The sequence below is a fragment of the Paramormyrops kingsleyae genome, chromosome 4, assembly GCF_048594095.1.
Source record: "Paramormyrops kingsleyae isolate MSU_618 chromosome 4, PKINGS_0.4, whole genome shotgun sequence".
NCBI lineage: Eukaryota > Metazoa > Chordata > Actinopteri > Osteoglossiformes > Mormyridae > Paramormyrops > Paramormyrops kingsleyae.
The window spans coordinates 14,353,458-14,367,412 of record NC_132800.1 but is presented as its reverse complement, the minus strand read 5'-3'; the positions used below and the strand labels follow the sequence as shown (position 1 = coordinate 14,367,412).

Here is a 13,955-nt window from a genome sequence, read left to right as displayed (position 1 = left end):
AATAACCATGTAAAAGTCGACAGGAGAAATAAAAAAAATGTAAAGTTAAAAACATAAAAAAATAATACATTTGCAAACTGCGTCTCTCAGCCCCATTAAAACCCCGATAAAAAGATCATTTAAAAGCCGATATAGTCTTTACTTCTTACAGTAAAATGTACTACTGCCGTCCTGAGGTAGCTGACGACGCTGAAGTTGGCTCCTTATTCGCAGCTCCTTATTCGGATTTTCCGGTCCACCTTAAATGCTTCGCAGCCAAATGCAATGACGCTATTGCGCCTGTAGGGGGGCAATTTTAATGCCTTAAACCTCTCTGGGCCAAGCAAATATCAACTTCTCAGTACACATCAGGTATTCTACTATACAGAAAAAGTGACATTGTCCTGGCCCAGACTGATTTAATGCTTTAAAAATCAGATGGAAACAAGGCGCGTCATGCTATAGTGGACAATGGTGTTAATGGGAAGCCAGGTTTCCATGCCCATTTTAATGCCTTAAACCTCTCTGGGCCAGGCAAATATCAACTTCTCAGTACACATCAGGTATCCTACTATACAGAAAACGTCACATTGTCCTGGCACAGACTGATTTAATGCTTTAAAAATCAGATGGAAACAAGGCACATTACTCCCTGGCCCACCCAGGCAAGTTTGATCAAAATACATTTTTAGTTTATTTTTATTATTCGAATGTATAAAAAAATATATATTCATATAAATCTGATTTATTTATTCATTGCCGAATAAAATCAGGTTTATATGAATATATTTTCTCTAAGGTTTAATTATTATTTAAGTAATATTTTTTCTAGGAAAAAATATAGGCCCGCTCACTTTTTCAATGGCCCGCCCAAAATACAATTTCTGCCTACGCCACTGGCGCACAATGGTGTTAATGGGAAGCCTGGTTTCCATGCCCATTTTAATGCCTTAAACCTCTCTGGGTCAGGCAAATATCAACTTCTCAGTACACATCAGGTATCCTACTATACAGAAAGCGTCACATTGTCCTGGCCCAGACTGTTCAATTTTATCTATTAAATTTAATTTTACATTCGCATTTCATGCTGCAGTTTAATTGACCTTAAATGCACTACCATGTCGTCAACAACAACAACAGCATGAAATGCGAATGTAAAATTCAATTTAATAGAACAATTGAATAGTCAAATGAAATCTCCATTGTGCACTATAATACGCTTTACTTCCATCTGATTTTTAAAGCATTAAATCAATCTGGGCCAGGACAATGTGACGTTTTCTGTATAGTAGGATACCTGATGTGTACTGAGAAGTTGATATTTGCGTCATTGCATAGCGTCATTGCATTGGGCTGCGAAGCATTTAAGGTGGACCGGAAAATCCGAATAAGGAGCTGCGAATAAGGAGCCAACTTCAGCGTCGTACTGTAGGTAACTGCGGGTTTCCCGTCGGTCGCAGCACGCAAGACGCAAGACAAACAAATACTGTAATTAGCAGGTTAACAGCGTGGATGCCCCCGTGTGAACGCCACTTTTTCTGCGTTCGGTCTGAGCCAAAATGCCGCGTCAAATAAACATGAAACACATTCACAACAATTAACCAACTACCCATAAACTGAAAATATCTGGCACACTAATACAAACTAGGTTGCTAAATATTCCTTTAGCTATTCACTACCGTCACTAGATGCATTTTATGCGAAAGCCATTAAGCCGATTCCCCCTTTACACGGTACGAGTTTCACATACACTTCCTTTTTAGATAAGTAGGGGCCGCTGATATTCTCTGTCGCCCTCCCTATCTGTTCCGATTAGGTAGCCTTGCCTTGCCGGCGCGCCAGTCAGTTCTCGTTTTGATTAGTTATAGCATTATAGAATCATTCCCTTTATTTTATTAATTATTCCCTCAATTCCCCCTTTTGAATAGTTACAGCCTTATAGAATCATTCCCTTTATTTTTTAATTATTCCCTCACTTACCTGCAATCACATATAAATAAATAGCAGGTTAGCAGCACGGAAACCCGCATGTGAACGCTACTTTGGCTGCGTTCGGTCTGAGACAAAATGCTGCGTGACATCACAGCACCTTCATGGATTGCCACCTAGTGGCGGGAATAAAGTACTGTGCGTGAACTGCAAGTTACAGTGGTAAGTAGCTTTCCTTCATTTAGACATAACAAGTCATCGCAAATATAAATAAATTATAATGGGGGTGGCCTGGGATATGCATAAAACAGCCGGATCCCCCCACTCTCCCCCCCTAGAAGAAATGACGGCCCGACATTGAGATCACCCATCTACCTTATGCTAATTGCACAGTATTGACCAGGTGAGGACAATACGTCACGACGAGAGAACGTTGCAGGGCTCATCAGTGACATTTACTATTTCTCCAGTTAATCACCCATCCAAGATATTCACAGTTGATAAGGCATTCACTGCAGCACAGCTAGGTTTGGCCGATCATACCTACCCAGTAGATGGTTTGAAGAGGAAGTTCAAGCATCTTAAGTCACTTCCGCTTGAGCCTTTTTACAATGCTAAACCACTCCTTCTGATTGGGTCAGATCACCCCCATCTCATAACACCCATTATGCCAGTACGCCTTGGACCACCGGGTGGCCCCGCGGCAGTGAAAACAAGATTGGGCTGGACTCTTCAGGGGCCTGTAAGTCGCATACAGTGCAATGATTCCCAGCAGTGCCTCTTTCTGTCCACATGTTCTCCTATGTCTGAGCTGTACCGCCAAGTGGAGAAACTTTGGCAGTTAGACACACTCCCATTCCAAAATGAGAAGCTGGTGACACGGTCACGTAGAGACCAGGAAGCTATAGAGTTGCTGGAAGCTAAGACTCAACGTGTTGAGGTAGATGGTGTTCGTCGTTATGCCACACCTCTGTTGAGGGTTGCAAGTATGCCCATTCTGAGAGCCCCTCCCCAAGCAGTACTGCCCCACCTGCGAGAGATAGAAAGGCGACTCATGAGAGATCAAGTTAAAGCTCAGGTCTATAGCACTGAGATCAGGAAGTTGGAAGAATCAGGCTACATACGGAAGAACAGTCCTGAGTTAGAAGCGACAAGTACACAGTCTTGGTTCATTCCCCATCATCTAGTGACACACAATGGTAAGAACAGTGTTGTGTTCAACTGCTCCTTTGATTATGAGAATCAGAACATCAATAAGCTTCTGCTGCCAGGCCCGAACCTGGGACCCTCAATCCTTGGTGTCCTGTTGCACTTCCGAGAACACTCCATTGCCATCAGCAGTGACATAAAAGGAATGTTTCATCAGGGGAGATTGCTGCCTGAAGATCGTCCACTTACGCGCTTCCTTTGGCGAGATCTAAAAAGAGACTCCCAGCCTGATGTAAACGAGTGGCAAGTCTTTCCCTTCGGGACAATGTGCTCACCATGCTGTGCCATCTACGCACTCCAGCGGCACGTCCGAGACCACAGCTATAAGGGGGAAGATGTCAGACGTTCAGTGGAAGCTCACTTTTATGTCGACAACTGGCTCCAGAGTTTCCCGTCGGCGGATCAGGCTAAACGTATGGTGGACAAGACCAGAGCACTGCTGACACAGGGAGGTTTTGAATTGCGACAGTGGGCAAGTAACCAGCTACAAGTTATCAATCACTTGCCAAGGGCTCTTCGATCAGAAAGTAGTGAACAGTGGCTAAACCACGGTGAAGTGGAACAGCAAGAGCATGCGCTTGGCTTGAGCTGGATGTGCCAGACGGACACAATAAGATACAGATCAAGACCACTTAGGTCATCTCCCACCACAATGAGGATTATATACCGAGTCCTGGCCAGCCAGTACGACCCCCTTGGATTCCTTATACCATATACGACGTGGGCAAAGATCATTGTCCAGCAATTGTGGGATAAAGAAAGGGGGTGGGATGACCCCCTTCTGCCTAAGAATTTACTGAATGCCTGGCAGGCCTGGGAAGGTGAGCTGTGTCACATTGACAGTATCTGCTTACCCCGTTGCTATGTTAGTCCAGAGATGGATCATGCTGACACTTGGAGAATGGCACACATTTTCTGCAACGCGTCAGAACGGGCATACGGTAGTGTAGCTTACCTCCGTACAGAAGACACCCAAGGTCGAGTTGAGGTGGCATTCCTGACAGCTCGCTCTAGAGTGGCGCCGAAACGCCAACTATCCATGCCACGGCTAGAGTTGTGTGCCGCTCTTACAGGTGCACAGTTAGCTAAACTGCTGCAACGTGAGCTGACTGAAACATTTCATAGAGTCACAATGTGGACAGATTCCATGACGGTCCTATCATGGATCAGGTCAGATTCCTGTCACTTTAAAGTGTTTGTGGGGACCCGCATTGCAGAGATACAGGAATTGACAGACTTACAGGCCTGGCGATACGTGCCATCAGCGGAGAATCCCGCTGATGATCTTACCAGGGGGAAGACGTTGCAGGAGATTGCTGGGGAGAGCCGGTGGGCATGCGGTCCATCGTTCCTCGCCTCATCGCCTGAGCAATGGCCAGTTGAGGTGGCATTTCCCACCACTGACCACAGTGATGAATTACGGAAGGCTGTGATTTGTCTGCTGACCACGCCTACAGCTAGTATTAACCTACCTGGCATCAGTACAGCAACTTGTATCTGTAGTTCGTCATCATAATTAGTGCGGCTTGCTCAGTTCAGGAAGCGTGTGCGTCCAAAGAGCCGTAAGTTTGTGTTTGGTTAACGTTTGTTCCCTTTACTCTAATCCTTTATTGTGTTATGGTTTAAGTTTTGTATTTTAAGTATGTTTAAATACCTCATTTACGAGGGATAGCGTAACATTACGTTCTCAGTGCTTATAGTTAGCCCATGCTAAGACGGCTGCAGAGCTATTGTGCTGACTCGTTTAAATATTCTATAAATATAAAAGAGGGCTGTTAATTTGTAATTACGGAATTAGACAATCGCTGTTATTTGGAGGGTGTGTGATATTTACCGGGAGTTCAATTTGTTGCAGAACCACACGTGTATAGCCTACCTGCGAAAGCATTAAGCGGCTGTTGTCAATAAAGGCTGGTGGAACAACGGACTTATGCATTCTGACCGATGCACACTCAGGGCTCATAACGCCATACGTAACCAGCACTAATATGCAGCAACTCCTTTCTCACACAATATTACTATCAAAATTAATCAAGCCTATATTATCAAATACTTTTAAATAAATTATTGGATGCCATTTAAATGTTTGCTTATTATTTATTTACAAATGTACATAGGCCTATGCATTTGTTTGAGAATGACAAGAAATATTTTTGCAGGGTGAAAAGTTTGGAAACAAAACAAATTACTATTTAGATTCTCAGTGTAGCAGTGATGTAACTGATATCATTTTGCAAGAGGCCAATAGCTCGTCACCAGAGGAAGAAGAGGGACGTCAGAGTAAGAATCCACCTTTCCATTGCGTTCAGGGGTATATCTGTCTTGCTGCAATGCCACTGTGAGTGTTTTGTGGGATACATTGTGTGGGAGCCAAGTTAATATAGTTTATATATTTCAGTGTTTATATTTGCTGTTAAATTTATTTTGTGTAGTTAGTAATTTAATAAGTAAATTCATGGTTATAATTGAACTAAAATTATTTTATTGTACTTGTGTTGACTTGGTTAAGGGAAACTGTGAATACGTTTGTTTGCCTTTAAGGGCTTTAAAACTCGGCATCGCAGATTTATGCAAATAAATACACCCGGAAAAGAAAAAGGTTAGTATAGCGGAGGCAAGACGCTGCAGCTGAGGAGGATAGAGTCGCACGGTTTTCCTACCGTAGTATATTTGTTGTTGAGGATAACTTACTCTTGTAAGAAGATTAACCCGTGGAATAAAAATTTGTTTATATCTTTTCACATCGGAGTCCTGTGGAAGTTTTCCTTTTCGAATGAACGTACACGAGTGAAGCACGGGAAACCGGTCTCATGGCTATACACATTGCATTTGATAATCTTATTCCTAAATTGTGTGGATTAAAAAGAAGAAATTTAGACCAGAATATAAAGTAAATCAGGATTCCTAAAAAAGAGATTTTTTTTGGTCATTTGAAATCACATACAGTGCATATCATTGACGATCAGGCATGTATAGTGAAATAAGAATGCTATCCACATTGCAGTAAAAATAACAAATCAACTTATTAACTAGAGATGCTCCGATCAGCATTTTTGGGGCCGATCACCGATTACTGATCACCAAGATCATGATCTGCCGATTGCCGATCACTGCCGATCACAGAATGGCAGGGGAATGGGAATCTTTTATCTGTAATCTAGCAGAGTTTGCACCATTTGTAGAAATGAAACGAACTCTAAATTAACTATATTGGAAAAAAAACTGTAGGAATAGGCTACAGTCAAGTTCTTGAAGAATCAAGCGCTTGACACTTGGCGCCCCACACTGAAGGAGGGGCAGTGACACTTTGGTCAGCACTGTTGCCTGACACCTCCAGGGTCAACACATGAAATGTTCCCCGAGAGTAGAGTGGTTTAGTTTCTCATACTCGGCATATTCAGTTGTATCAGTATGGCGTGTTCTAAGATGCCTAATCATGTTAGTGGTGTTAAAATGCCGTTGCTTGCTTCCACCTTGTTATGTTATGTTAACATCAAAGGGTAAGTACCGGGTAATTATATATCACGAAAGAAACAGACGGAGAGCAGCATCACGTTCATACGCTTTTACTGTATATGCTTCCTCCCGGAAGCCCCGCCCCATATGTCCCCTCCTAATGGGTCCTCATTGCAACATCAATACAACACAACTATCCTTTACAGAACACCTCCCCCTTAAGTAAGAAATCCCTTTAAACATCAAAACAGAGTTTACAGGTGACACACTCTAACAGGTATCCCAAACGCATAAACCTAAATTATATTACTGTTTTTTTTTTCCTTCTTTCTTCACCACAATCACCTATAAATCCAGACGACTGGGAGGACGTGACACACGCCCTGAAGATGTCACATATGTGTTAGTTGCATCTGAATGTGTGTGGCTATCTGTTTCCTTAGTGGTGTGAATGTGTGTCTCTGTGTCACCTGGTACTGGGGTTACATCAGGTGTGTCAGTTGTGTCAGGCCTGGATGTCTGGAGCTGTGTATTATGTACTGACCGCATATGAGTGCGGTTACGCCTGACTGGTCCTTCGTTAGTGTGAATGATGTAAGACCTAGGTGTTGTCGCTTTCTGCACAACCGTCCCTTGTTTGTTCTCTCTTGGCAGCCATACAACTTGACCTGTCTGCAGCTGTGGCAGGGAGCGAACTCTGTGACGCAGATTGTAGCGGCGTTGCTGGTACTCCTTAGCCTGCCTTTCTTCCTTCCGGAAGCTTTTGATGTTCGGCCACTGAGGATGCAGTGCTGCTGGAAGTTGTGGAATATCGGAGCGAATTTGTCTCCCCATGAGGAGCTGTGCTGGGGAGTAGCCACGCTCCAGAGGTGTGGCGCGGTAAGTCTGTAGCGCCTTTGCTTTGTCGCCTCCTCCTTTCCACAGTTTTTTAACTGTGGCAACGGCCCGCTCCGCTTCCCCATTGGCCTGCGGGTATCTAGGGCTGCTCGTGACATGGGTAAATCCATACTCCCTGGCAAAGGTCCTGAACAGTGAACCACTGTATTGCGGCCCATTGTCGGACATGACAGTCTCTGGTGTCCCGTGGCGACTGAACACATCCTTGAGAGCAGCCACTACAGTCTCAGCGGAAGCTATCTTGAGGTGAGCTACCTCTATGTAGCGCGAAAAGTAGTCCACCACTAGAAGGTATGACCTATTCTCCCAGAAGAATAAATCTGAGCCAACTCGTTGCCAGGGTCTATCTTGCACAGGCGTCGTCAGCAAGGGTTCTCTCTGTTCTGCCCTATGCTGAGAGCATGTGTTGCAGTTTTCCACCATTTGGCTAACATTCACTGACAGTCCTGGCCACTAGACTGACTGACGAGCCCTTGCTCTGCATTTAACGACCCCTTGGTGTCCACTGTGAAGCTTGTGAAGGATCTCCCGTCTCATGTCTCGTGGAATCACAATCCTTTGACCTCTGAGAAGCAGCTGTCCATTCAAGGTGAGGTTATCTTTTTCAGGCCAGAAGCAGGCCAGTTCTGGGGGGAGCGCGTGTCTTTCTGGCCACTCAGTCTCGCAATACCTGACTAACTTTGCACAGACCGGGTCAGCTTTCTGTTTCTCTATGATTTCTTTTAATCTGGCCTCGGTGGCTGGAAAGCTCTGAGTGACTGCGTCCAGGAACACTTTGACCTCGGCCTCGTTCTCCTTCTCCTCCTGTGTGAAAGTATGTTCCACCGGGGCCCTTGATAAAGTGTCTGCGGTTATCAGCCGTTTACCGGGCACATGGACAATATCAAAAGTGAACCTGGGGGAAGTTCGTCGAGAGCCTTCGTGCTTAACAATGGCACTAGTGGTTTGTGGTCCGTTTCCAATCTGAATTTCAGTCCCAAGAGATAGGATGACAGACGCTCACATGCCCACGTAGCTGCCAGAGCTTCTTTCTCGATCTGAGCATAATGTTTTTCAGTATCTGACATACCTCTTGAGATGAAGACAATCGGTTTCCATGTTCCATCTGACTGCTGCTGGGTTAGGACGCCCCCCAGTCCAAACGATGAGGCGTCAGCAGAAACACACGTTTCAGCTGTTGGAGAGTAAGCGGCCAACACCTGTGTGGAACTCAGTTCCATCTTCAGTCTTTGGAATGCCTCCTTCTGTGGTGCTTCCCAACACCACTCGTTCTTTCCACAGAGCAAGTCTTTGATTGGGCGTGTATAAGATGCGAGATGTGGCAAAAACTTACTGAGATAGTTTGCCATTCCCATCAATCTCTTCACCCCTTCGACATTTGTTGGTGCCGGCATCTCTTGTATTGCTCTAACCTTCCCAGGGTCAGGCGTCACACTGTCCACAGTGACACGATGGCCCAGGAATGTTATGCAGTCTTTTGCAAACTCACATTTCTCACCATTTAATGTCAGACCCGCTTCCTGGAGTTTCTTTAAGACCTGACGCAGTCTCTCATCGTGCTGAGCCTTGTTCTCCCCATATACCAGAATGTCATCAGCATGACACACGGCGCCTGCACATCCTTCCAACATCTGAAACATGCGGCGCTGAAAGTGTTCTGGCGCGGAGGAAATTCCAAAAGGCAAGCGATTAAAGGCATACCGCCCAAACGGGGTAATAAAAGTTGTTAGCAGCTTGCTGTCTTCTGCCAATGGGATTTGCCAGAAGCCGGAGGTGGCATCCAGCTTTGTGAAGACTTTTGCCCCTGCCAGCATTCCCAATGTATGGTCTACTGCTGGGAGGATGTGTCTTTCCCTCAGAACCCACTTATTTAAGTGGGTTAAGTCCACACACAGCCGTATCTTTCTGTTAGGCTTGGGCACTACAACCAAGCCTGCACACCATGGTGTAGGTTGTGTCACCTTGGAGATGACTCCCATACTAGCCATACGGTCCAGCTCTGTTCTTACTTTGTCACGCAGAGGGAGAGGCACACGCCGTGGAGAAGACAGGACATATGGGACAGCATCTGGTTCTAGCACAATTGTGTAGCGCTCCTTTAATTCCCCCAGCCCTGAGAATACAGTGGGGAACTGAGCTTTGAAGTCTTCCTGCTGGGCTTCCACCTCAGCAACTTGAGCGCCATTATTGCTGGGAGACCTAAAAGAGGCTTTGACAGTCCGTTAACAACATACACATTTTGTTTAGTTGCTCTTACTTTACTGGTCAGGTTCCCTTCAAAACACCCTTCAACATCCAGTCTGTGATACCCTGGTCCATACAACACCAAACTAGATGGTCTCAGTGCTCCATGTATTTTACTGGAGTAATTGCAGCTTGGGATTGCAGTAACTGCGGCTCCCGTATCCAGTTTGAACGCAGTGTCCTCCCCGTTCAACCGCAGCACTCCAATCCATTCCTCTTCTCCTTTTGAACTCACTTCTCCCAAGAAAGCAAATTCCTCATCTTCACTGTTCTTGTACCCCTGTGAAATGTCATGTACAGACTTTGCAGACCTGCATTTTCTAGCGAAATGTCCCTTTTTATGACATTTCCTACATTCCGCCTCCCGGGCCGGACAGTCTTTCCATAGGTGTCTCTTAACATTACCACATTTGCCACATCCTGCCAACTGGCTGTCTGGTTTCTCACCTAAAACTTTTTTCCCTTTTTGTTGTTTTTTGTATATTGCCTCAACTTGCCCTGCTGTCGGCTCGGCCCCCCTCAGCACTGACTGTTGCTTCTTTACTGCTGCACTTTGTCTGACTTTGGTCATTGCTTTTGCTAGTGTCAATTCTGGGTCTAACTGTAAACTTTCTGACAGCTTAGCATCTTGTATTCCGACCACTATTCTGTCCCTTATCAATTCTTCTCTCAGAACGCCGAATTGACAATGTTCCGCTAGCGTATGAATAGCAGTTATGAAAGACTCAACACTCTCACCCGGCTGCTGATTCCGACGATTGAAGCATGCTCTTTCGTAGATAACATTCCGCTTGCTAATGCAGTGTTTTTCGAACGCCTCCGTGACCAACTTGTATGACTTTTTCTGCCCGTCGGTCAGAGGTAAAACACTGAAGATGTCTTCGGCTTCATCGCCCGCCGCGTACATAAAGGCATTCACTTGAAACTCCTCTGACTGTTTGTCCAGCCCTGATGCGACTCTATAGCGTTCAAACCGCTTTATCCATCTTGGCCAATCATTAGTGTTCGAGAAGTCAAACTTGCCTGGCGGGAGATATTGCGCGGCTAACTGTGGCTGTACCACCTGTTGTTGCTGCGGTGCTCGGTCGTCCATATTTCTTTCGCCTTCTTCCTTTCGTTTTTTTTTTTTTTTTTTTCGTATGTCGTTTTACCGTCGTTCTACTGTCCCTCTTCTGACACCATGTTATGTTATGTTAACATCAAAGGGTAAGTACCGGGTAATTATATATCACGAAAGAAACAGACGGAGAGCAGCATCACGTTCATACGCTTTTACTGTATATGCTTCCTCCCGGAAGCCCCGCCCCATGTGTCCCCTCCTAATGGGTCCTCATTGCAACATCAATACAACACAACTATCCTTTACAGAACACACCTCGAGGGATTTCATCACGACATACATTGCAAACGGCTAACTTTACGTCTTTATCGGACACTTTGAAAAACTTCCAGACGGGAGAACTCATGTTGCCACTGGTAAGCTCCGCTCTGCTGTTGTTTACAGTACCTGTGCGCTGTGCATGCACGTGTGAAAAAGTCGCGCGAGTAATTTACGTCAAGTGATCGGCTTTTTTGATCGGCGCTTTTGGGGTTCGCCGATCAAGCTATTTTTAGCCAATATCGGCCGATCATGATCGGTGGCCGATCAATCGGAGCATCACTACCTCTATTATAACCATTTTATCATACGTCGTCAAGGGAAAGAGATGGGATGTACCAGAAAGATGTTAATATTAAGTCTCTTATACCAGGGACAGAGGCCTCGGGTAAGCTATGAATATGGCTAGCCTATATAATGATCCTTTGCTTTGAATTGAAGAGAATGAGCCTCCAGATTGACTTGCACCTCCATACATTGACTTGCTTTCTAATCAATGTAAAATACCTAATTTATTTGAATTATAACTATGCTATAGACTTTGCGGACATTTTCGGACATTTCTTTGCCGACTTCGCTATGATGTGATGTGTATGATGTGTGTGGACTGTGAAGCACTGGCAGTGACCGTTGAGAAAATCCATAAAATGTAACATTTTTAAAATAGATGCATCTGACTGGTTGCATTTGAATTGAGGCGCGTAATAATGATACTGTTCTGTGAGTATGTGCTGTTTTCTCTTTTTTTCCCCATCCCATCGAGACCGCTATGTCCGAGACCAAGACAAGACCGAGACCAAATGGAGTCGAGACCAAGACAAGACGGAGACCAAATAGAGTCGAGACCAAGACAAGACCGACACCACAAAAAATTGGTCTGGAGACCGGTCTCAAGACCAAGACCGGCCTCGAGAACTACAGCACTAACTCCTAGTAAAACAGAGTAAGGTCACCGTGTCTGCTGTTAATGTTTTTAATTCGGCATTTTGTAGCAGAATGAATATCAAATAGAGCTTGGCGATCATATACCAGTGTAGGATCACACATGCACATATCACAGGGCCTAAATTCCAGGTGGCCTGAGACAAGGCCGAGCCTGGTACGAGAGGCACCAAAGGGGGGTTACACACACAAACACACACACACAGATAACCAGGGAGGCTAGCACTCCAACTTTTATTGCCCAAAGATTTAGGGACCTACAGACAAGCAGAGTGGACTTCACGGACAGGGGTCCCTCGACTTGGCACACAACCCCCTCCACATACACTCTGCCTTACATCTCACTCACCCAACAGACGAACACCCTAAAGGAAATTTCATTTAAGTTTGGCTTTTGTATACCCTGTATATTGATTTACTCACGACTACTAGTCTCAATATACAGATACGTTATGTTTGTATGTGTCCTAACTTTTAGAGAGTCTTCTGTGTTAAAACCCCCCCTTCTCTTCCAACATTCCTTTGAGGTCCTTATCTGATCTTGGTGGACCTCACCAAGTTTCTTTGTTTCTACCATGCTATGTTAAAAGAACTGAATTAAGGTGTATTTTATCCATTCTGGAGAAGATGAATTGGCATAAGCCACACCAAACAAAATATGTTGTTTCCAGATGTGCAACTTATATTGATATTACCACGAACTAACGGCCACGCCTATCTATGGATAAGATGTGCTGTTTGTAATAGGAATATTCGATGTAATATCCGCACAAAGTGTAACATCTGTTGATGTGCAACCCAAAACACCTGTATCCTATACTGATGTGAATCAGTCACATACTGTAGATAAAATAATTAATTGTTTAATCAATTAATACAGATGGTATGAGGTGTATACCTGTGAAGCTGGTATGGCATGTTTGGTGTCAAACTGATTGTGAATCACCCCTGATTCCAAATCTGGTCAGTGATTACCATAAAAGTGGATGTATCAAAGGTTATAACAGCTTAATGAAAATCATCAGTCAAGGGAGAATCAGTCGGGCCATAAATCCCAAAAGGACTGATACAGACCCCCTTCCGAAAGCCCGCCAAATGGATGGCCAGCCATTGGGCCAGGAGTCGAATTCCTGGTCATCCCTATTCATGAACTTTAGACCATAAAAATCTAGCACCTCAGAACAAAGCAGAGCAGAACAACCGCCAACCAGCGCAGAGAGGAGCCCGAAGGAGAACATCAGCCCGGGAGGAGAGAAGCCCACAAGAAGCCCTCCGGTGAAGGCCCAGCTGAACAGAGAACAGCACCCAAGACAAAGCTTCACCAGGAGAGAGAATCCAAAGGGGCTCCACTCCACTGCTCCAAACGCCACGCCTTCCTGAGTGCCATCAGCTCAGCAACTCTGCCATCAACTGCCAAGACCCCCCCCCCCCCCCCCACCCACTCTTCAACCAAGTAAACCAACTTCCTTTCATTCTAACAACTTAAGCTGTTCTGTTTAACCTGCTATAAGACTTTAGGGTCGTGTTTCCTCAAACTATGCTTGCTTTGCAGAACAGTATTTCCCATTTAAGGTTACTTATTTAAATTCGGTCATTGCATTTTCATAATTACATTGTTTGTTTTATTCCGTTATTTCGTGTTTGTTGTTTGTGTTAGGTGTAATGTCTGTCTTATGTCAGTTGTAGTGTTAGTTAGGAATAAATGCATGTCTTTTACACAACTTCAGCCTCCGTCATTGAATACTCACACTAAGTTCCTGCCTCTGTGCGATCTTGCTACACGCTCTGAACCTCAAACTCGCCTGAAACATCGCGAGACTCTCTCTCATTGGCCATGAGGGGAGCTTCGCTACCAATCGTGTACATTACCTGGTGATGCAGTTCGCTGGACGAGCCTTCTAACCCAGGTTACTAAGCGATA

The 13,955-nt window shown here is 44.9% G+C and overlaps 2 protein-coding genes across 2 annotated transcripts in view; both read right to left on the bottom strand.

Annotated features, from left to right (window-relative positions):
- The window catches only part of LOC140588991 (NLR family CARD domain-containing protein 3-like), a 165,043-nt gene that overhangs the window by 100,244 nt on the left and 50,844 nt on the right, over positions 1 to 13,955 (bottom strand). The window lies entirely within an intron of this gene.
- The window catches only part of LOC140588753 (protein NLRC3-like), a 139,809-nt gene that overhangs the window by 76,033 nt on the left and 49,821 nt on the right, over positions 1 to 13,955 (bottom strand). The gene's annotated exons all lie outside the window — the stretch shown is intronic.